At 31.9% G+C, this 22,907-nt stretch overlaps 1 long non-coding RNA gene across 2 annotated transcripts; it reads left to right on the top strand.

Annotated features, from left to right (window-relative positions):
* Nucleotides 1–9,891: 9,891 nt before the first annotated feature.
* On the top strand, nucleotides 9,892–17,998 carry LOC129957587 (uncharacterized). Of its 2 annotated transcripts, none has more exons than XR_008782786.1 (3): nucleotides 9,892–10,063; nucleotides 17,141–17,338; nucleotides 17,508–17,998. It is a non-coding gene; the product is annotated as an uncharacterized LOC129957587 (long non-coding RNA). The 2 variants fall into 2 exon arrangements; XR_008782785.1 differs by having other exon boundaries at nucleotides 17,431–17,998.
* Nucleotides 17,999–22,907: the final 4,909 nt, after the last annotated feature.

Genomic DNA, 22,907 nt, shown 5'->3' with positions numbered 1-22,907 from the left:
AGAATTCAATCATGCAATCTGTGAATGGGTTAAAAAGTGAACGAACCGGTTATTCTTATAATTATTCTATCATTGATTCCATATCACTGAAAGTGGAGCTATCACAGGAAAGTGTTCATAATTATGAAGTCACCGCTCTGCTTGACTTGCCGATATTCGCATTTGACAATGCGTTATCCCACTAAGATCATTTCTAATTGCCTATGACATGGCATTCTTTCCTCTCTTAAGACTCCATCTATTGGCAGAATATAGAACTAAAGTGAACATTTTAAAGAAATGACTTTTTTTTTAAATTCAACTTTTCAGAAAATGGTTTATTCCAATAAAAAAATTAAAATTAAAAATTAAACTGAAATAGATAAATTAATTCAAGCACACGTTACTTAATTAGTAAATTAAATATGAATTACAATTAATAAATTTTATATTTTATATTAAGTAATAATTTTTAATTAATAACATGATTGAAATAACAGATATTTGGAACCAATATTTAAAAATAACAATAGCAAAATTATTTGTAATTTTAAAAATCGTGGATTATGCATCTCTAAGAGAGACATTGTGCCGAAAAAATGTGTTTTTCGTACTCGGAGACCTGAAACATAGAAATTCAAAAAAAAATTCCGAGTTCGAATTTTTTTTCGACAGTTATAAAACTTTATTTTGTGAGAATGTAAAAAATACAAAACTCTCATATACGGAACACTAAAATTAAAAATATGCGCACTTTTGGCCCGTCCAAGGTTCATAATTTTATACGAGAGATGGATACGGACAGCACCTTTGTTACCGAGCATAGACGACAGTATGAGAGAAACCACTCTTCCATATCAGTCTCGAGTTATTATTAAATTTGAAACTGCAGCCAGGGCCTTTTTTTTATTATTATTCAGTTTGATTTGTTTTATATTTCTAAGGATGGAATTTAAAAATAAATTTTTTCCCCTGATGTGCTAGAATTCTAAAATTTTGTAAAATAATGAAAAAATTCAATGAAATATTCCTTAACACTAAGTGTGAGGACATTTCTTATATACCTATCTCTACAGCACGCTTCAATTAGATGTGTGTATGGCTACATATATTTAAAGAAAAAAAATCACTTAGAAGGCAATATAATTTTACTTTATTTAAGTAAAAAATAAAAAATATGAGATTTTTATAGAAAGACATTTGAGATATTTATAGAAATTTTTTATTTAAAAATTTTAGTACACATTATTTAAATATTATACCGTCTGGGTGTTCGAATATAAATTAACCACTAACTGCAAACTGAAGAGAGCTAGACAGATAATATTTGACGCATAAGAATAGTATTTCAAAAGTAGATTTTTACCAAATTTGGAGCCAAATTCATCAAGAGGTTTGACTTTCGTCGACCTGTGCTTTCTCAAGCATGTAAATCAATGATACAATAACTTAAGACCACATACCAAATTTCATTCATTTACGACCATAATTCTATTTCAAAGTCAAATTTTCGTTTCAATCGGTTAGGATAGAGACGCCTAACACAAATTCCCTTTTCGGATACTATTAACTGCATGTCAGGGATTCATCGGCAAGGATCACACAATACATTCAGTAAAAATGCTACATTCGCCCCAAAAGTGCAATTATTACCAAGCCAATGCTATGCAAGGCATTCTCTGCCTTATTGAAGATTCACAAATTTTTTGCGCAGGGCACGGAATAATAACTTTATTACAGAATATGCCAGAAAGTTTTGGGGAACTATTCCCACGGGATGATGTTTATAGACTGGCATACTATCTGCTAGTTGCAGCGAGGTAATGTGATTCGCAGAATTTAAAATCATGCAATAATTCTGCATGGATTGTTGATTCTAGGGCTAGTAAAGTTGACATAGTCAAATCTCATTAAACAAGGTTATTTCAACGTTTTAATTAGATCTTAACTAGTTCACTCTCATTCCAATGGGGTCCATTCACGGTCACGTGTCAGGTAGCAAACAAACCATTTCTGCTCAATTTTCAACCGTTCTGCGCCTGTCGGGATGTCTGCCGAAAACGCTGATGAAACCATATTGCTTAGTAAATATTAAGCTAACCGATCATTTATTAAAAACTTCTGATTTAAAAAAAAAGATATTATCTTGAAATATTTTCTCCAAATTTTCGTATTTATATAAATTTATTTCTTATATTAAAATTTTAATTAGTATTTTCAATGGAAATATTGTTTTTGCATAATTAATTAATATTGCTTTTTAATTCGTTTGGTGCCACTTTATTCTTTCCTTTCCCATATCCTTTTTTTTAATCCAAAGGATACATTTTGACAAATGACTATGGCAGTGTTTTTGAAAAATTACATATGTTCTTTTTTACATAATATTTAATTATTATTGAATGTTGAATCTTATGAATATAGTTCTTTTTAAAAATAATTATTACTCTTAGATAAGTTAATATCTTAAATCTTACTAATAAAATTATTACATTTTTTTTTCTTATGTATTAATATTGAGACTTTGATGTTTTCAGTTTGCTCAGAGGAAAGAACATGAAACTGAAATTCATATATATTGAATAAATTATATTTACGATTTCAAATTATGAAATATAAAAGGTATAGATACCTTTATTTAAATCTAGGCAACTTATGAATCAGTTATTTCATTTTAATTTGTAGAAATCCTTAAAGGAAAACAAAGAACACTTTCATATTTTTTATTTACGCATTACAAAAAAATAGATAAAATATATATGATAATTTTTTGAAAAAATATGATCAAATGGATGTTTCAGTGTACTTACTAACTCAAAAAACTATTCACTATTTATCAACATTTATTTTTCTAGACACTTAGAAAAAATATAAACACAGTATGACAAGAATGTCAATGTAAATGATGAAATCAATTTTAACATAAACATCCAGGATACTATTCAAAAGTTTTTTTTTTTATCATCAATAAAAACATAATGTTGAACAATATACTTTTAAAGCAGAACATTTATGAAATTTTTTTAAAATAATAAAGTTACATTGATAAAAATTATATTGAATGAATATCATAAAATAAAACGAAAACATACAATACAGTAAATTTAATAAATAAGAATAAGGTCATGATATATATATATATATATATATATATATATATATATATATATATAAGAGAGAAAGAGTTAAATAGGATATAAAGAGGAGTTGGAAGAAACACTTAAGCTTTCACAGAATTTTATAATTCTAAATTGATATGTCAAAGAAATAGAAAAAAAAATGAAACATGCATGTTGCAATGAAGTTGGGAATAAAAATTATATAATAAATGCTGATATGGAAATTGATTTTCAATGAAAAGACCTGTATTTATTAAAACAGAAATCACTGAGGTGCACAATGGTATAACATGATATTATGATAACATTCAATTTCAGTTTAAATACCATAAACTATTGAAATTTCATTTTTAACAATAGAATAGATATTTCATATAAATTTACTTTGAATCCATCACAAATCTGCAAATGCAATTAGAAATTATGCTTTCTGGAACCATCCAATTTGCTCTTTTCTTTTAGACACGATTACCCAGCAATAACTGAATAACATCTTTTTGTAATCTAAAAGATGAAGAAAACTTTAAGGTTCATCCTTTAAAAAGTAAAACCTCATAATGCATTTCATTATAATGAAAAAAACTGTTGTTAACTTTTCATAAAAAAAAACTGTTGTTACAAAATTAAAATACCTTGAAACTGTAGAATCTGAAATTTCAAACAAAACAGATAAAAATTCATTTGAAATTCTAGTCCTTAATTTTATGAAGAACACAACATATAAATCAATTGGATGCTTCGACAAATTTAATTTTTGAAGATCTGCTTCAGAATTTTTTTAAAAAAAAGAACATATATAGAGAAAAACCTTTCTTTAGTGAAATCTGTCAATGCCCTCATTTTCATATCGTTAGCAATATTTTCTGGAATGAATCTCTTTCTTTTTTGCAGAATCCTGAAGTTCGTGTAGCTCATTCTGCAAATTGCTGATCCTGTCGATTATTTCATAAAAAATAGTCTGGGAAGAAGCAGAGTACATTCCACTGAAATCAGAATTCATATAAATTTGCTTAGTAATCAATTCACTTGCATTTATATAGTTTACTAAATTACATGTTTTCAAAACTCAAATATTATATAATTTCTTATATATAGTATTCAATTTATCAAATTAAGAGCACTTTTAATAAAGTAAATCAATTATATATAACAGTCAATAAGAAAATTGGATTTTCAATAGTTAGTAAAGAATTCACTAATTTAAAAAATTTATTCACTTCTATTTAAGTTTAGCATTATAGCAGTTATTTTTGCAGCAGGAGCTTTATTTGCAGCAGTATTTAATCTTTTAACACATAATAAGAGAAAAGAAAATGACTTAAAAATTATAACTTCAAATGTAAACAAAATATCCGCTTCATACTTAGCGCAGAACGTTAATGGCAGACTAATCGATGAAAACGGTGCGGATAAAACTGAAGTGTCATGCGCAGAAGTTCATGACATGCGACTTTTACGTCACATGAATTGACCCCATTGTGGATTTTACCACTAACCTATAGTTCATAAGTAATTACTTTTTATTGGTAACACATTTGTTTGGAATCAATAAAGAAGTTTAGATACCACATGTTATGGTAATGACCCACTCCAATTCCCAACTTCAGATTCTACCATTAACCTATGATTCGTAACTAATTTAAGCATTGGTGCCGCTATTACCAGGCATCCATAAAAATAGTTTAAGTGCCATAATGGCATGGTAGTGGGACAGTGGATCTCGGTTTCCCAGCAGAAAAGTACGAGACATGCAAAAGAATACTCGAGTTCAATTCTCCGTTAAGATACACTATCAATAAATAATTGGACAGTTGTGATAACAATTTATTGATATTCAATTTTTGGTCTAGCCTCCACCTGAAGCAATTATAGATCAACATTGTAGGGTGTGCTTTTCACAAATATTTGGATAGTAAGCAGGGTTATTTTCTTTCGCTCGGATCGGAGGAGATATGCAAACCCATTCAACGACTTTGGGTGGCTTCTGCTCTCTTTAATTCGGCGATCTAACTCTTCCGAGATCATTTACAGGATTCAACTCTGACCTGGCTAGTCCAATCGGTTCACCTCATTATAATACCAATACATGGTGCACCCCTCAACATAATGCCGGAGTTCTAGCATAGGAGTAACGCTACTTTCCCGTGATATGGAGGTTCCGGATCGGGAATGGTTGTTCTGTGTTCTATCGTTGATGTGTGTGAATGTGCCTCCTTGTCAAAAAGGTTTCTGCAAGCGAATGTGACGCATTAAGTAGCCAAGTCGAACCCTTGGCCCTAGTTGGAACTACTGGAAAAGCGAGACGCTCACTCGGCTTAAATCGCTTATAGGTCTTGGAAAGTGCCATAAGTCACAACAATATGACAAGTGACATTGCCATCCAGAAAAAAACAACTATCCCACTCTTAAAATTGCGAGAAAGCACATTGTCGTTCAGAATAGTGGAGTCGGCGCTGAGCTTACCATGAATTGGGATCAAAGGTCCTAGTCTATACCACAAGAAATATCGCGAGATTATAATTCCTCCTCCCCCTCCAAGCTCTACTGTAAGTGTAATATTTTCTGCCGAAAGCGTTCTCCATATATATATATATAATATTCCCATGTTGTCATCCAATTGAACCTTGATTATTCCAGAAAACCCATTTACACTAATCTAGGATACAATTCTGACGTGCCTTGCACCAGAGCTGGATGGATTTTGTATTCGAAAGCGTTAGGACGGCAACAAGCCATGGAAACCAAGCAAGTGGGCTTCCTCGCGTTTGTTTATTATTTAATAAATAAATAGTCACAGATACTTATTGGAACTCCTGGAGTCTGTACGCCATCGGTCTGGTACGGTCTACTTCATAGTTGCGTGGGCTGCTGGGTTTAAATGTATTTTAACAACCACCACTCACCTTCTACTTCCTAAATACAAAAACTATTAACGATTTTGGAATGTTTAACTCGCTATATATGCCTTTCAAGGATCGACCAATTCAATGATATCCAACAATTAAACCTTTCTCGATATCAGAAAGAGCTGAATTTCGTGGCTAATGCCATTACTGGATCCTACACGATATTTAAGTATAGAAGATGTGACGTCATCATGACTGCAGATAATCTCATTTGCATGGGTGTCCAAATACTTTTTGGTAGATAGTATATAATCTCAAGTTCTGTTGTTTGAAATGGCCTTCTGGATTGCTATTTGTGCTATTAAGTATTTAGTATTTATTTATTATTACAATTTAGTATTTAACTCATCTTTTTGTTTTTGTTATTCTTGATTTCAAAATTCTTTTTTAAATTGTAAAAAGTCACGAACATAATAATAGAATTACTCTATCCTGGAGTTCTTTACCAGGGCTTCAAATACTTTTTACAAATGTAGCCTCATTTGAGTTCATATTATTGGCGTTCCCAAATGTATTCATAATCAAGGAAATTAAAAACAAAAACAAATAACTGATCTGCAATAAAAGAATTTAAAAAGAAATATAGTTTATAGTTCGTAAATGTAAAACTTGAATGAAATTCTTAGAATTAAATGGAGTTATTTATCGCAACTTAATAAATAAAAAAAATCCATATTGCAAAGGCTGACGAAATTTTAATAGCATAAAAAGATTTCAAACAATCATGATTAGAACCTGGACCCATAGCTTAAGGAGTTATGCTCCAGTCCATTGATTTCAAGTGAAGTAGATTATAATTTGCAAAGATTTTTGGTATAGTGATATCTCACTTCGTGTGAATTCTGAGTCAGAGAGGGGCGTTCCCGACTGCCCTAGGATTGAGACAGACTCCTGTTAATCTGAAAAAGGTAATTTTTCTCGTGCTTCTATCGCAAGTTGTTTATTATATTCGGTAAATATAAATATCATGACTATGCGGATGTTTTCTAGTACTTTGCTTTAGGTTATAAACTGATAATTATAGACCATTGCTGTTCTAACAGTTTTTTTGCTACCTAATTTTTCTGAGGAGTCAATTTTTTCATAACCCTGTAAGTGTTTTGCTGTAAATGAAAGTAAAAAATGTTTGACGCTAGTTTTTAATGTTTCTGTAGTTAGTTATCTGTGGAATATTCATTATCAGCCAGCGTATAATATGTATCCTCGTTTGTAGCGTTTTGTCACGCAATTTTATTGAATGCCAAGTTGGAAATTGTGTGCCATTGTTCTGAAAATTAATTTAATCTCATTTTCGTCACTTTTTGGACGTCTTTTGAGCATTTTCTCCTCTACTTTTTTTATTTAAGCGAAATATGTGGATTAAGCTGCAATTATTGGCTTATAACAACTGCTTTATTGTTGAAGAATTTTTAATTGAAGTTCGAATAAGAAATTTATCAATTAAAAGTTTCAACGGCTTATCCCGAAAAACAATTTGCTTGTCCATTTGGGTCACAACCTTTATGTTCAAAACCTTTATGGCTATATATTAGTATGTTCAATATTTAGTTCGCAAATGCAAAACAATCGCTTTCTAACTGCATTTTATCCCTACACTATGAAATCTGAAACTATAGAATTACGAGAATTTGAACAATCGAATTCAAACGTATTCCGACCCATTTTTTAATGCAACTTCTAATTTCTCAAAGCATATTTCAATTCTAACTGTTTATTTATTACTCTTTATCTCGGTTGGTTTTCTCTTGAACTGTGAAATTTATACTTAACAAGGAAGTGTATATATTTGTTGCCGAAGTTTACAGGACAGCCACTAAAACTATCAAATTCGGCACAGGTATACTTTATAAAATGAAAATGTTTATCTCTAAGCGATTTTATGAAACTTGAATTGCATACTAAATGAAATCTGAATTTTCTTGGGAAATTATTTCCTGAAATATCGAAGCAAAAGTTTAGTTTCTGTGTCTTTATAAAATTTAAAAAATTGTCTAAGAAAATCTTATTGCCATAGAATTTTCCTGAATTTTGACAAATTTTAAAATAACTTAGTTTTTCTTACATTACATTATTGTAATGATATTAAAACCATTTGTATTTCATCAAATAGTAATCGCATGACTTCCTTCCATTTCTGGAAGCTTCAGGAAAAAACGTTTCTGCTAATCCTGGAACAAACTGTAATTACATTACCTTAAAATATAACTTAAAATTTGATATAAAATACTCGGAAACTTAATTTTGTGAAACTTAATAAACATTTAAACGATGCCATGGAATTATACTTCATTAAGAACACGTTTCAATTGACGAGAGAATCATGAGCGTTAAGTTGTATTTACGAGATTCAGCATAAAACGAAAGCAATGTTCCCAGCAAATCAATTAGAGGTTAGTCTGCTATACTCTCCAACCTGAAAGCGCCTGTATTCGTCAGTGAGAATTGCAAGTCACGATCCTTTGGGCATCTGAAGCTAGAAAGTTGCAGATATTGTTTTAACTTTAAAAATTCGCCTAAAACTATAATGTGAGCTTAGTAGCTTCTCTAATGCGTTGAATGCAAAAAATTTTATATGCAAGCGTAGTGTTAAACTTTGACGATAAAAGGACCAAAACGAGCCACTCTGATGTCGAAAATGCAACGTCTGGTTACAAGGGGAAAATACTGTTAAATTTGTTGATAGCTCAATTATTTATCTAGAAATTTTTTGTGCAGTTCTCATTTCAAAATTATACAAGTTGCAATTATCCATTACATTTTGTTCCTGAAAAATTTCAATTTTAAATGAAATTTCATCTAGGGGAAGTTGAATGATTGGATTATGTCGCATCTAATTAGTTATGCTTTGCGCTTTGATGGGTTTTAATTTTTCATGCCATTTCTCATAGCTCATTATAATCGCCAAAATTCGAACTCGAGTTTTTCATGAATTGTCATGTTTCAGTCCTCCAAGAGTTCGGAAACTATCTTTAGAGATGTCTGAATTTGGCTATAATCGAAACTCGTTGAGTTACAAAAATAAAACGTCGCTCAAAATTTTAAGAGCTCGATTATATTTTGGGCCAAAAGCATTAAAAAAACATCTGTCCGAGTGCAACACAATAGCTATGAAGTATGAAAATGTAGACGCTTGATATGTGGTACAATTTTAACAGCTAAGTTATCTGTGCCACATCTTGAAACTAATGCAGTTAATGGGTTGACTGTCAGTAAATATATTTGTATGTGATAAAAACTCAACATTTTAGTAAGATTAAATCTGGCATGTGATTTCCACACAAATTGAGTTTCTAACAATTTTAATTTCGATCGACAAAAAAATCCTTACATTCTCGGTTCACTATAATATTGAAGTACAAAACGGTCATGTGCGGACCTCAAGTAAAAAAAATTCGTGGTGGCTATGGCCTTAACAATGGTTCACAATTTTAATGCTAGGGCAGGAGGATAACTGTCTTGGGGATTTTCTTGAAGGCGCTTCAGCATGTTTTGTCAAGCATTTGTTCCACATAAAAAAAAAACTGAAACTGATTATCTAGCATCAGCTCAATACCAGTATGCTGTCTTTTGATTCTTTATTAAAAGTTTCGCAAAAGATGATGAGTCTGATTCGTGCATCGAATTACTGAATTTTTAATCTGCAATCAAATAAAAATATAAATTTAAAAGGCAAATCACTAAAACGCTTCACTACCCAAATGCCCTTTTAATAGAAATTAAAATAATGCCCCAAATAAGTTGCATCATCTGATAAGCGAAATAAATCCCTGTCAATGGTTTTATAAACTGAGATCCCTTTAAGGGTCATGTCAATTTCTATATTTTTAAATTGTGAACAGTTTAAACACGTTTCACTGATGTATTTCCGTTCTTTTCAGGCCATTCAATCTGTCACCTCATCTGCTATTCCCTGGATACTTGGTTAGTCTAGAAAATCCGAAAAAGGACGGGATTTTAGAAGACTTGCTATGCAAGAATCGGCTAATGAGAAAACGCCATGGAGGCTGACTGCTGTAATTACCTGCTGGTGCGTTACGCCTGTACGGGACTTCTGCAAATGTAAGTAATTTGAAATATTATTTTTCTTAATTTACAATTTATACTACCTCTCAACTTTTAAGCCTAGATGCCGAGTGTCATGTTTCAAGCAGCTTACATAAAATTGTCTCCTAAAATTACAATATATTCAGTTGCTATTTATTGACAATAAAATCGTACTAAGTATATTACTAAATGAGTTTGCTGCATGTGCTCGGCAGAAGTGTTGATTTTTTAAATTTCGACTCCGTGTTCATTCTTTCTAACATATGAAGTACTGTAATCGTCGAAAAATTCAAATTCGATATTTTGACCTCCCCGATTATGAATACAACTGTTTGTTCGTCTGTGATAGTCAATTCAAAAATACTTTGAGACAGACGGGTGAATTTGGACTACGGTTTTTACATAAGATAATTAAATTTTTGCCAAATTATAAGCAAAATCAGTCCTAAAGAAATCTTCCCTGCTGTTTAAATACAAATTAGCACCAACTTCGAGAGTTCAGATGAAACTTGGTACATATTTCAATAGACTAGTGTTGCTTTAAAACGGGACATTAATAGAGCTAAACTAAACTTGGTACAGGCTTAATATCTATAGTATAGATGTCCATTAAATTTTGAGTCAAATCTATCAAGGGTTTGACTTTGGTCGGTCAGTCTGTAACTTCAAAAGCATGTAAACATGATATATCTATACTTATATAAAGCTCAATGTGTGTGTTGGCGCTCTAAAGGCCAGACCGTTTGACCTACAGCTACCAAATTTTGTACATGTATACCTTGGAGTCCGGGAATGTATACCTGTGGTCCCTTTTTTGAATTTTTAATTAGAATTTTAATTATTAATTAAAAACTAACTTTCCCGCCAAAAATCCTTTCATTTTCCCCACCGCCAAATGTGTAAGTCTTCAATTTTTTCCCTACCAAAATAAGGCTAGGATTAAGATTTTTCGGCCGATTATTTCAAACGATTCTGTTTATTTTCTTAATGTTTGAAGCATTTTAAATAAAACATTGTTAATAAATCGATCATTTAGATTCATTCTGAAGTACTTTTGAACTAAAATAAAACAGAATAAAGGAAATTAAAAATTATCTGCATAGCGTTACCCTAACTGGAGTAGAAAATTTCATGCATATGCGTTATCGTAACTGACGTTGAAAATTCAAGCATGAGCATTGTTCTGATTGTTGTGACTGATTGCGAACTTGATTCAAATTATATTTAGGTTAGTTGCATGCTTTTGTTATTAAATTGTACTTATGTTACTTATATATATTTTTTGTATATGCTTATAGTTTTAAGTGCCTGTTTTTAGCCTGTTTTCAGCCGATTATTTTAAACGATTCGTTTTATTTTCTTAGTGTTTGTAAAATTAAATATTGTTAATGAATCGATATGTCCATGATGAATCTGAGAAAATTTTGTTGACAAATTCTTGAAATATTACATAAATTAAAGATATTCTTTAGTTTAAACGCTCGGTGACTGTTTTCAGTAATCATATTACAAAAAATACTTTGTTTCAGTAAAAAATATTATTATATTAATTGCAGATTCATCCTTTCCACTTTAAAGTATAAATTCTACGGGATCTAACAGAAAATTAGAAATACATATTACATTATGACCTGAAGGCCTTTATAATATTATGAGTAAATTATATGACTATCCAAAATTTGAAGTTTTAAAATATTTTGATGAAGAAGGAATTGCATAAAATATTTAACTATTAAAATTTTAACGAACATTAAGATTGGCGAACCGGCTTGTCGCCAAAGGCGGCTAGTATTTATATATAATATAATGTGGTTTTGGGTCAAACAGATTTCAATCGGTTGGGATAAACGCGTCTAAAAGGAATTAGTTTTTCGGGTACTATTAACCGCATGATAGGTATTAATGGGGGCTCCGTAACATTCTTACGAATTTAGGATCAAACGATAAATTCTTTATTGAAAACAATATTTCATAATTGTACACCAATGACATGAAACATGTTCTCTGGAATAACACCTTTTTAGAGTATGCGAGTTTTGGTGACCACTTCAACTGGTTCTAATTTGTACGGTTAAGAATATATTTTATTCTTCAGTGTTGAAATAAATTTTAAATTGTAAAGTAAGATACTTAAATTTATCGCTGTTCCCAATAATTTTACTCAACTAAAGCAGTCTAGCCAATTAGTCATAAACTCTACTTAAAATCATCCTTTCAGCATTTTTCAATTTGTTCATATAATTAAAGTTAAATGTTTCAAAACTTTTAATTAAAATCCGAAATGTGCTCAACATGGTTAATGGATCTGTTGGCATCTAGAATGTTTTTAACCGATTCAGTTCAGGAGTAAATTTACGCCATCCAAGTCAAATGCCGATGAAATTGTTCATGCACTCCACTACTTCAATTGCGCGCAGTGATGTGGCTCTTTCATACATAAATTCTGAGTCTAAATTGATGCGTTTTATTTAATATTGGACGCCTTTCTTGACCAAATGGGTTACCAGGTGTAAAACTCACAAAGTTCAGTTAAATATTTGTGCCTTGGTCTCTTAATAGCTTAATCAAAATATTAGCTTCAAATTTACAGTTCCATAAGTCACATTATAGAAGCCTTACGACATTTTGTTCATTTTAATATCTAATTTGCTGTCATCTCCAATTTGCCGTACGATTTAAATTTGAATGTGAAATGAAAGTGCTTCAACAAATGCGAACTTTTTTACTGAAACCAGTCATTTTTAATTACAGAAAATCGAATCTTTTAGTATTGTAAGGTTATATGTATCGGAGAATATTTTATAATTCAGTATTTGGAAGAATTCAGGGAACTTCTGATTCGTCAAATTCAGTTTTGTCTTCAAAAAGATTTGAATGCGGCAAGTGTTATTTCAATAAATGCACTTCAGAAAATTATGAATTCTACGTTATACAGTTCTTCGATCCTGTAAATTATAGTCGGTAAAATTATCTTGCGTCTAACGGTTGTCTTCCGAGATCATGCCTGATCTAGTTATAATGCTTTGAATATCATTATTTTAAGATTATCAACATTTGCATTATTTTAGACAATCGGCTTTAGAAAATCCTAGCCCTCACTAGCGCATTTTCATCAAGACGATGCTTTATTTATAGAGTAGGCATTCAAATTTTCATGACTTAATACATTCTAATTGCAAAAGAGTGGAACTTTTAATAAAATAGGCTTGAGACATTAATATTTAATGACTTATAGAATATAGGATCCGTATAAAAAAAAATTTAATGTATAAAAAATCCTGTAAACGTAATTTATAGGAATATTGGGTTCAAACTATATAAAATCTCATTTAGACTAATTCGCGTATGTATCTAATAAAGTTGTAGAAATCAGCTGTTGGTCCCTGATTACTGTGGCTATCCTATGTATTAAGTTGTATATGCCTTAAATAAGATTGAATTATTGAACTGATAACCATTTTAAAACATCGTAGAACTTTTCTCGTGTTGCTTTTTTAGAAAATATCGCATTTCATACAGACATTAATATCGAAAAATGCTAAATCGCTTTTTTAGGTTAAAATTTCAGAAAGAGTTAACTCAGTCTTTTAACTGGAGTTTTTGCCAGCGTAATTGCAACATGATAAATAAAACTTTTTTCTACGCACTTCATTTCTTTGTGAAATAAATTGTTGGAAACGGTTAAAATATTTTCTTAAAATTCATTAAATGTAGAAACTTAATTTATAAGTTAACATTGGTATAATTTAAGATTTTTTGAACTTTAAAACGATGCAAAAACCATTTGTGCAATACTTTCGGAAGTCATAGAGGAAAGATACCGATATTTCGCTTCATTTTCATTTAATGAAAATTCTGATTGTAATTTGCACCTTTTCCCGAAGTGAAATTTCCACCCTCTAAAATAAGTTTCTGACAAGTTTACTAGTTCTAGGTCAAACGGTTTTGTATGCAAAGTGAAGATATATTAAATTAACATGAATAGAATATAAAATAGGGCGAGATTTTTCTCGCCTTGTATTTCATTTCCTGTGAAAGCCATGATAGCCACCAAGTCACAACCATTACGCCGATTTCATCAAACTTTACTTTCTTATAAAAAGTATTGCTATTTGCAAAAAAATTCAATTAGGGATTTTTCACGAATCTTTTCTGATATCTTTAAATCCAAATCGCATTTTTTGGCATTTTTTCCCGTGTTTCTGGGAAAATAAATTCAAACGCTTTGAGCTAAACAGATGAATTGGTATGGGACTTAATATCAAATTAATAGTTCTGTCAAATTTTGAGAAGAAATCTAATCGGAGAAAGTTAGTTGAAGCTATCAGAGTAAAACGAACGTCGTAAATATAAAACTTACAGAACCAACGCATAGTTTGATACACAAGTTCAGCATCTAAAATGTAGATACGGCTCAAAATTGAAATCAAATTCGTCTCCAAATTTGGCTTTTATCGATTTGTACTTTTACATGCATATAAACGCAATTTAAGATCATATACAAAATTCTATTAATTTCAGATGACAGTTATATCTGACAAATTTTTGTTTTAATCAGTTAGCAAAGAGTGGGAGTAGTTTCACGACGTTTCCTCGCATGCTCTCCAATAAGTGTTATTCCAGAGAACGTCAAATGTAACATGTGTAATTGTATTTTAAGCATGTGTAATGTATATGCAAAAACTTTTTACTTAGGCAATCCACTTTGAAGCATATATCATTTTGTCAATTGATACCCTTTGGGCCGGCAATGCCTTACTTGGAGAAATTCGAATTAAAATGACTTGTTTTTAAGAATGTTCATTAAACATAACCTGGAAAATAACGTACGACAAATCGGCCTTTGCACCACTGAACCAAACTAATCCTAGCCAAGTTCTGAGAACGCCTTGCATGGCATTAGTCTCCTATAGACAAGAAATGCTAACTTTGACATCAGTTTGCCATTTCTATTGAACCCGTGTTTTGATCTTTGGCGAGTTTTTTGCCGATTATTCCTTGGTTTGAAGCAAAGAGTATTTGAAAATCGAATTTATTTATGCAAGTTTTTGTACAGTTTAATAGAAAGTCTACGCTTGTAGTCGCAGTCACATGCCAAATTTGTAACACTCAAGACAAGTTTACACGTTTCTGAAAGTATAAATCGACCAACTGTCAACCAAGTTGATTTGGCTCAAAATTTCATAATGTTAAATCTGTGTACCATTTTAGATCCCTTCTCTTTGTAATTACCACTTAAATTCGAACAGACATCCACTGAAAGGATTTTGTTCAAAATTTGACTGAAACCTACAACTCTCGTGTGAAAATTGAGTTTGGTGGACATTTGGAAAACATCCATACAGAAATTTATTTCGGATCCGAATTTTTATGGTCTATGTTTTTCCAATTCCGCACCATAGTCTCAAACTAAACAGTTCGAACCCGATATTTTTGCAAGTTTCGTGATCTGTGGTTCTCAGCAACTGTAATGCAAATTTGGTTGCTTTTTAAACTAGCCTCGTGTAAGTACTTTAGACGGAATATGCGAAGTGGCTTTAGCTCTTCGGTCGAGGCGGAAGATAAATTAACTGGGGGCAACTGGTTTGTTGCTTCACCTTTTTTAAACGGTTTCTTTCAGTTCGTTTAAACTTGAAACAGAAAGGATGAATGGTTCGAATCTGTTGACCAAGATATGGTAATGTTAATTTGAACTTTGATTTTAACATTTATCGTATTTTGATTGCACCAATAATGAGCACATTGACTTTATACTTTATAATCAATAAGTTACTTTAAGAAAACTGCTTTCAACTTTATGCCTCCTCGACATAAAATTTTCGTGTCAACTTTGCTAAAATTTGGGTTAGTTTACTCAGAGGAATAAGTTTTCATACGTCTAGCTTAAAGCTTTTCAGTTCTGCCATATAGATTTAAGGCTGGAAGACCACGGACGAACTGATACAATTACAAAAATGTTTATCTAATTCAAAATCTTTATACAGTTCAAGTGTCACCTGCTCCATGCCGCACTTCAATTTTTAAGCTCTCAAAATATAAAATTTCGATATAGCCCCAGAATCGCCCTCTGGAGTCATTTCGTCTTTTTTCTCCAATTTACGTACATATCTAACCAGTAAAAATGTTGACCTCTTAATGTTAAATGGCCTTTTAATTTAGTGTAAAATTTATTTTATCGAGTTCGAAGAATTGGTTACCTAGGTTGGCTAGAGATTTCTAAAATCGCAAGCCTTTTGACATGACATTTGCAATTCGAAATAACTTTAACTGTTTGGCATCTAACTCTGTATACTGTGTACAGATAAGAATCAACTGGACGGAGTCTTGCAGAAATTTTCTCGCATACTTTCTCTTCATTGTCTCACTTATCTTCCTTCACATATAATTATTGAACTGCGACGAGATTGAACTCCACGGGTGCTCAACTTCATTTTCAACCCCTGTGTGAGTCTTGCTTTTGAAGTAGAGAATTTTTTCGATGAACCATATATTCAGAAATATAGAATCTTTGTTCGACCGAAGCCACAATTTTGCAAAACTGCAATTTTAGTAAGATTACATAGACAAATAACATTTGCTATAAATACGACGTTTATGGCGCTGCGTTTTTGAGTTATCACTTTTATATCCATAAGAAAGTACAGAACTGATAAAATCTCAATATATTTATTTCGAAATTTCCCTTTTGTGTTTCTACACTTTAAATGCTAATTCTATATACGAAATTTTATCTATCTAGTGCTTTACGTTTTGTAGTTATCGTATTCATTCGTTTTCGTATCAAATTTTGTAGAAATATAGAGATATTTACAAGATGTGTAAAGACCACATACCAAATTTCATCCAATGAATTCAGTTTACAAGTGTTCAAAAAAGCCCCAAAAAGGTTTTCCGAATGCGAAATGGCTTAAAGCGTGGATTCGTTAAAATTTAGAGTTCGAATTTCTTGACGTTCACAATATTTTCTTATAGTTCAGAGAAGATTAAGTAATATTTGGTAAATTAAATTTTATCTCATTAAACTTTATAATACTATAAGTTTTATCTCAATCCCACATGTATAGAGGTTTAAATAAAGTTATTTCTTTTTAGGATTGTTGGTTCTTTCATTACTGAATGCATATAAGAATCTACTGCAAGCTGCTCCATGAAGGAGGAACCTGACCTGATAAGTTTCTTTAGGAATCTGTTGTTCCTGTAAACCCGAGCTTGTTTGCTCTTCCCGAACAGATCGGAAAGTTTCTTCAGAAAATACAGTCCGGAAGAGCCCAAGGAATCGAATTTAACATGGTAATATTTTTTGATTTAAATTATAATTAAAAATATTTTTGAATATTTTCTGTATCATTTAAGAAATATTTATAGAATGTTATCCAAAATAGGATGTTTCTAAAGATATTAAATGAGCATGTGCAATGAATACTTGAAGAGCTTGACTAACTCTAAATCCCCATTGTAGACTGTCTTGGCAAGTGCTCTCTACTATTTGATCAGACTTCTGTGGCAGAGTTCTCCGAGTTTCGACGAAATTTCAAAAACCTGACCTTGTTAGCAGAAAAATTGCAATTCTATTTCGCAATTGCATGCGAAAGATCTTGATACAGACATTCAAATGATTTCGATTCTCTTTTGTCCATTAGATGTCTAATTTTCAATATGTTAATCGTTAAAAGTGTTATGTGCAGTTTATTGCAAAGTAGTGTAGAAATCTCTTTCCAGTTCTGAAAGCCCGAAATACTTCGATTAAAGTTGGATCTAATATCTCACTTCATAACATTCGCTTAAAAGAAACTCTTTATATTAATCAATATAAAAATCTTTAGAAGCAATGCTCTCAGTGGCTTTCTCTATTTTCTATCTGGAATTCAAACATATTTAAATATGGTAGGAAACAAATTTACATTCGTCTCCCCCCCCCCAAAAAAAAAAATCTTCATACCATTAAGGTTAGAATTCGAAACTAATTCTTCTATAAGTAGCTGCTCCGAATAATAGTATACAAGCCTCGACGCATCTATAAAACTATACTCTGTGAAGAATACGATATCTTGTCTTGTGTTTTGAAAGACCATGTAAATATAAAAACATAAATTTGAAACCGTTTTAAATTATAGTTAACTACCCACAACATACCGTTCAATAAAAGAAATTCAATCCAAGAAATTCAATACTTTGAGCACCGAACAGTATTGAATATTAATTCGTCCGATTGAAATGAATTTTTTTCAATATTTATGAAATTGAGAATAAAATTGACTTCCTCAAGTCATCTGACTTTTTGCCTTTAAAGACTCGAGTCTTAACTCTTCAAGCAATGATTTTTAATTTCAGAGCCGAGAATGTAAATAGGATGGATGTTAAAAGTGTATGCAAGTTTACACCCGGTAAAACTGAATAAATGGTGACAATAATTTTGGAATTATATACTATGAAATTTATTAACTTATAAACGACTATTAGTAGTGAGTATCAGTAAAAATTCGTAAATTGTATAATTTTTCCCTCTGGATTCCATTTTTCTCCTAGGAAAATAATGCATCAGCATAGGAAATGCTATGCGTTTGTTATTTTAAATTGTGAGAAAGTGTCCTGAATTACGATTCTGAAATTGGGGTTCAAAAATTAATATGGTGTCTACCACAATAATACAGAAGTAAAGACGTGGAATTAAGATGGAAATATAAATTTTCCGACCCTTTAACTAAGCGCCAAATGCTCATCTTTCTCGATATCGAAATCTTTGAAACTTCAAATAACCAGTAACAATGCATTTTAAAGAACTGAATGTAAAATGGCAGGAACACCATTTTCAATCCGCTCTTGCAAAATCCTTCATCAGTAACATTAGATGCGGGAAGAATGTTTCATTTACATAAATTTGCAAATACTTCAATGAAGGAATTTTTTTCGCCATTAAATTTAATTCAAGACCAGCATCTATAAATCTCTAATAAATTGCACTTCATTCTATCAATGTTGCCTACTTTCTGGATTTATCTTCCTGTATCACAGATTGAAGTGAAATTGAATAGATTTTGTATTAATCAAACCAGTTTCACTAACTTTTTAGTATTCGGTGTTCATCAACCCACGTCGTTTCACTTAATTTTTTTTATCCGAAGGTCTCGATTTTAATCGTCATACATTCTTACGTATGAATACATTCTTATGAATACGTTGTTGAATACAAAAATGAATACTACATTGACATTTCATTAATATTGCATTTACAACTGCAAGCCATGATTGGCTCAGTTTGGCCATATTTGGCTCTTTAATGAAACCATAACTTGTCAGCTTACATCTGCAATTGTGCATCTTGGCACAGATCTGAGCCTTGCGTCATGAAATCGAAACTCGATAACTTCTCAGGAGGTACTTGGATACCATTTCAGTTGCAGAAAGAGAAGGAGAAATTTCATTTCTTTCCCTCGTTCCAACTCTGAAGTATAAAGATGGGCTTCTTATTTTAGAGAGATTCAGATGAAAATAACGGGGAAGTGCGCGCGCACTATTAGGGATAGGTATTTAATAGAAAGGCTTAATATATTTAACATTAAATTGGGGATAAAAGGTTTAGGATAGCACCCTCCCCTCCCCTTTTTCTTAAAAAATAGGACGGGCTAGCTTCCGGCCGGCTGGTGAGAGGGTGGGAAAGTATTAATAACTATAAATTCAATTTCTCCCTTTACCACCAAAAGAAGCTTAATTTATACTTTCAGTTTTGGTAGTGTGGTGGAAAAAAATTTAAATTTCCCGTAAAAAGATATCGAACGATAATGTCAATCTTTCTCATGCTTAGCTATAAAAGCAAACCAGAGGCTCATTGAGTTAGGATGAGGCTCATTGAGTTAGGATGAGGCTCATTGAGTTAGGATGAGGCTCATTGAGTTAGGATGAGGCTCATTGAGTTAGGATGAGGCTCATTGAGTTAGGATGAGGCTCATTGAGTTAGGATGAGGCTCATTGAGTTAGGATGAGGCTCATTGAGTTAGGATGAGGCTCATTGAGTTAGGATGAGGCTCATTGAGTTAGGATGAGGCTCATTGAGTTAGGATGAGGCTCATTGAGTTAGGATGAGGCTCATTGAGTTAGGATGAGGCTCATTGAGTTAGGATGAGGCTCATTGAGTTAGGATGAGGCTCATTGAGTTAGGATGAGGCTCATTGAGTTAGGATGAGGCTCATTGAGTTAGGATGAGGCTCATTGAGTTAGGATGAGGCTCATTGAGTTAGGATGAGGCTCATTGAGTTAGGATGAGGCTCATTGAGTTAGGATGAGGCTCATTGAGTTAGGATGAGGCTCATTGAGTTAGGATGAGGCTCATTGAGTTAGGATGAGGCTCATTGAGTTAGGATGAGGCTCATTGAGTTAGGATGAGGCTCATTGAGTTGTTCGGATGAGGCTCATTGAGTTGTTCGGATGAGGCTCATTGAGTTGTTCGGATGAGGCTCATTGAGTTGTTCGGATGAGGCTCATTGAGTTGTTCGGATGAGGCTCATTGAGTTGTTCGGATGAGGCTCATTGAGTTGTTCGGATGAGGCTCATTGAGTTGTTCGGATGAGGCTCATTGAGTTGTTCGGATGAGGCTCATTGAGTTGTTCGGATGAGGCTCATTGAGTTGTTCGGATGAGGCTCATTGAGTTGTTCGGATGAGGCTCATTGAGTTGTTCGGATGAGGCTCATTGAGTTGTTCGGATGAGGCTCATTGAGTTGTTCGGATGAGGCTCATTGAGTTGTTCGGATGAGGCTCATTGAGTTGTTCGGATGAGGCTCATTGAGTTGTTCGGATGAGGCTCATTGAGTTGTTCGGATGAGGCTCATTGAGTTGTTCGGATGAGGCTCATTGAGTTGTTCGGATGAGGCTCATTGAGTTGTTCGGATGAGGCTCATTGAGTTGTTCGGATGAGGCTCATTGAGTTGTTCGGATGAGGCTCATTGAGTTGTTCGGATGAGGCTCATTGAGTTGTTCGGATGAGGCTCATTGAGTTGTTAGGAATGCACATAAAACATCCTGTTCTTCATAGCTGAATGCGAAGTTCAGATTTAAATTCCACAAATTAGTCGTATACCTCCAAAAATATCAATTGAATACTTATTGGTGCAGTAGTCAGGTATCACTGCTCGACTATTCTTGATAAGTCATTCAGTTATACAGTTTTTAATCAGTTTTCTACATGGAAATAATTCATAATCCAATAGAATTTTAAATTTTATCCAGAACTATTTCTAATTTGTTAAATATTTAACAGTGGTTCCCTCTTAACAACTTCATTGTCAAAGAATGTGTAGAATTCTTCCGAAATTGAGCGAGTTCTATAATTATAGATGCGTTCAACTGCATATTTAAGGTTTCTTCAAATTTGCGCTACTCGTATTCTTGGAGGATATTGACATGCGGTTATGTTCTGTGGTTTATTAAGTCTTTGAAATAAAATTTACTTCGGTAGCAAACTTAATTTTTCCCTTTAAAAATATTTGCACTAAAAGCGCTCTTCTAAAGAATTTAGAAAATTTTATGTATTTTAATGGATTGCGTAAAATTCCCGAATTCAGTTTGGCCCTCGTTTGATATAAAATTTTTCCATCTTATTTTATGGATCATCTGTTAGAAATCACATTATTAAATACTTGTAGATGCTCAAAGTTATTGAATTATTAGGAAGCTTAACTAATAAAAAAAACCGAAGTTATTAAGGAAACACGCATTATGAAACGCTTTCAAAATTAATGTCGAAAATTAAAAACATGCCCCAAGTCAATTTTAAAGATGAAAACACATAAGCTTTAAAATTCTAGAATTCGTTCGAGACGAGTGCCGCAACATTAACCATCCCAGTGCCTATGCAGCAACTCGTGCAAGTCAGAAGTTCTTGGCTGCAGCCTTTGATTTTTGAGGGCAACATTTCTATTAAAATTGCAGCGTTAAATTATATTGCGTAATTAGACATCGTATAATAATTTTCTAGATGTTAAAAAAGATAGCAAATGTTACATTTAAATGCTTAAATCGGCAGGAAGAGTTTACTCAAATGCTAACATAGTCTCTAGTAGACTTTGGAAGTCTATATTTTATCAGGCTAAAGTAACCTTAGTTCAATTTTTCCAATATTTTATATCTGAGCTATGGATTGCCTACTTATTGGTGCAATAGTTGATGTATTGGATAGCTTGAAATAATTTTTTCATAAATCAATCTTCAGTTGTACTTAAATGCATTGAAATTTCTTTCTTCATAACTATTTCCGAACAATACTACTCATTGTCAGAGGATATAGAACTGCAAAGAAAAGAGCACTTGCTTTGAGTAATTATTTTTTTAATTCTTAAATTAAATAAATTGATTTGTAAACTTCATATTGGGAATCCAAACTTTTGCCATTGATTTTGTATTCAAATATCTGGTAAAATGAATACAACGATAATTTATAGATGAATGTTGGTGAAATTTTTCATATTTTTACCCTATTTCATTAAATTTTATGTGCTTTCAACTTATGTTTATACTTTGTCATTAATACTGCATAAGCAAATATTAAGAATATATTTATATGTCGTGCAATTTGAGATATGGGATAATTTTCTAGGAACTTCTAAAATAATGCCTTGAAATGTTACGGGATAATTTTCTAGGAACTTCTAAAATAATGCCTTGAAATGTTACTACAATATGTACATTAGTGTTATGTTTTTACTACTTTTAACTTAGATAATATAAAATAACTCCTTATTATTGAATAAGTAGTTGGTATGTTTAGCATTGCGAATTCGTTGAATCTTTTTATCCATTGAGGATTTTTCCAAATATTGAGCACTAAATGCTGAAATCAATTCTTCTGAGGAATCTTTTTATATATCT

Source organism: Argiope bruennichi, chromosome 11 (assembly GCF_947563725.1).
Source record: "Argiope bruennichi chromosome 11, qqArgBrue1.1, whole genome shotgun sequence".
Lineage (NCBI taxonomy): Eukaryota > Metazoa > Arthropoda > Arachnida > Araneae > Araneidae > Argiope > Argiope bruennichi.
Note: the sequence above shows the minus strand (reverse complement) of the source record. Positions and strands in the feature narration are given on the sequence as shown.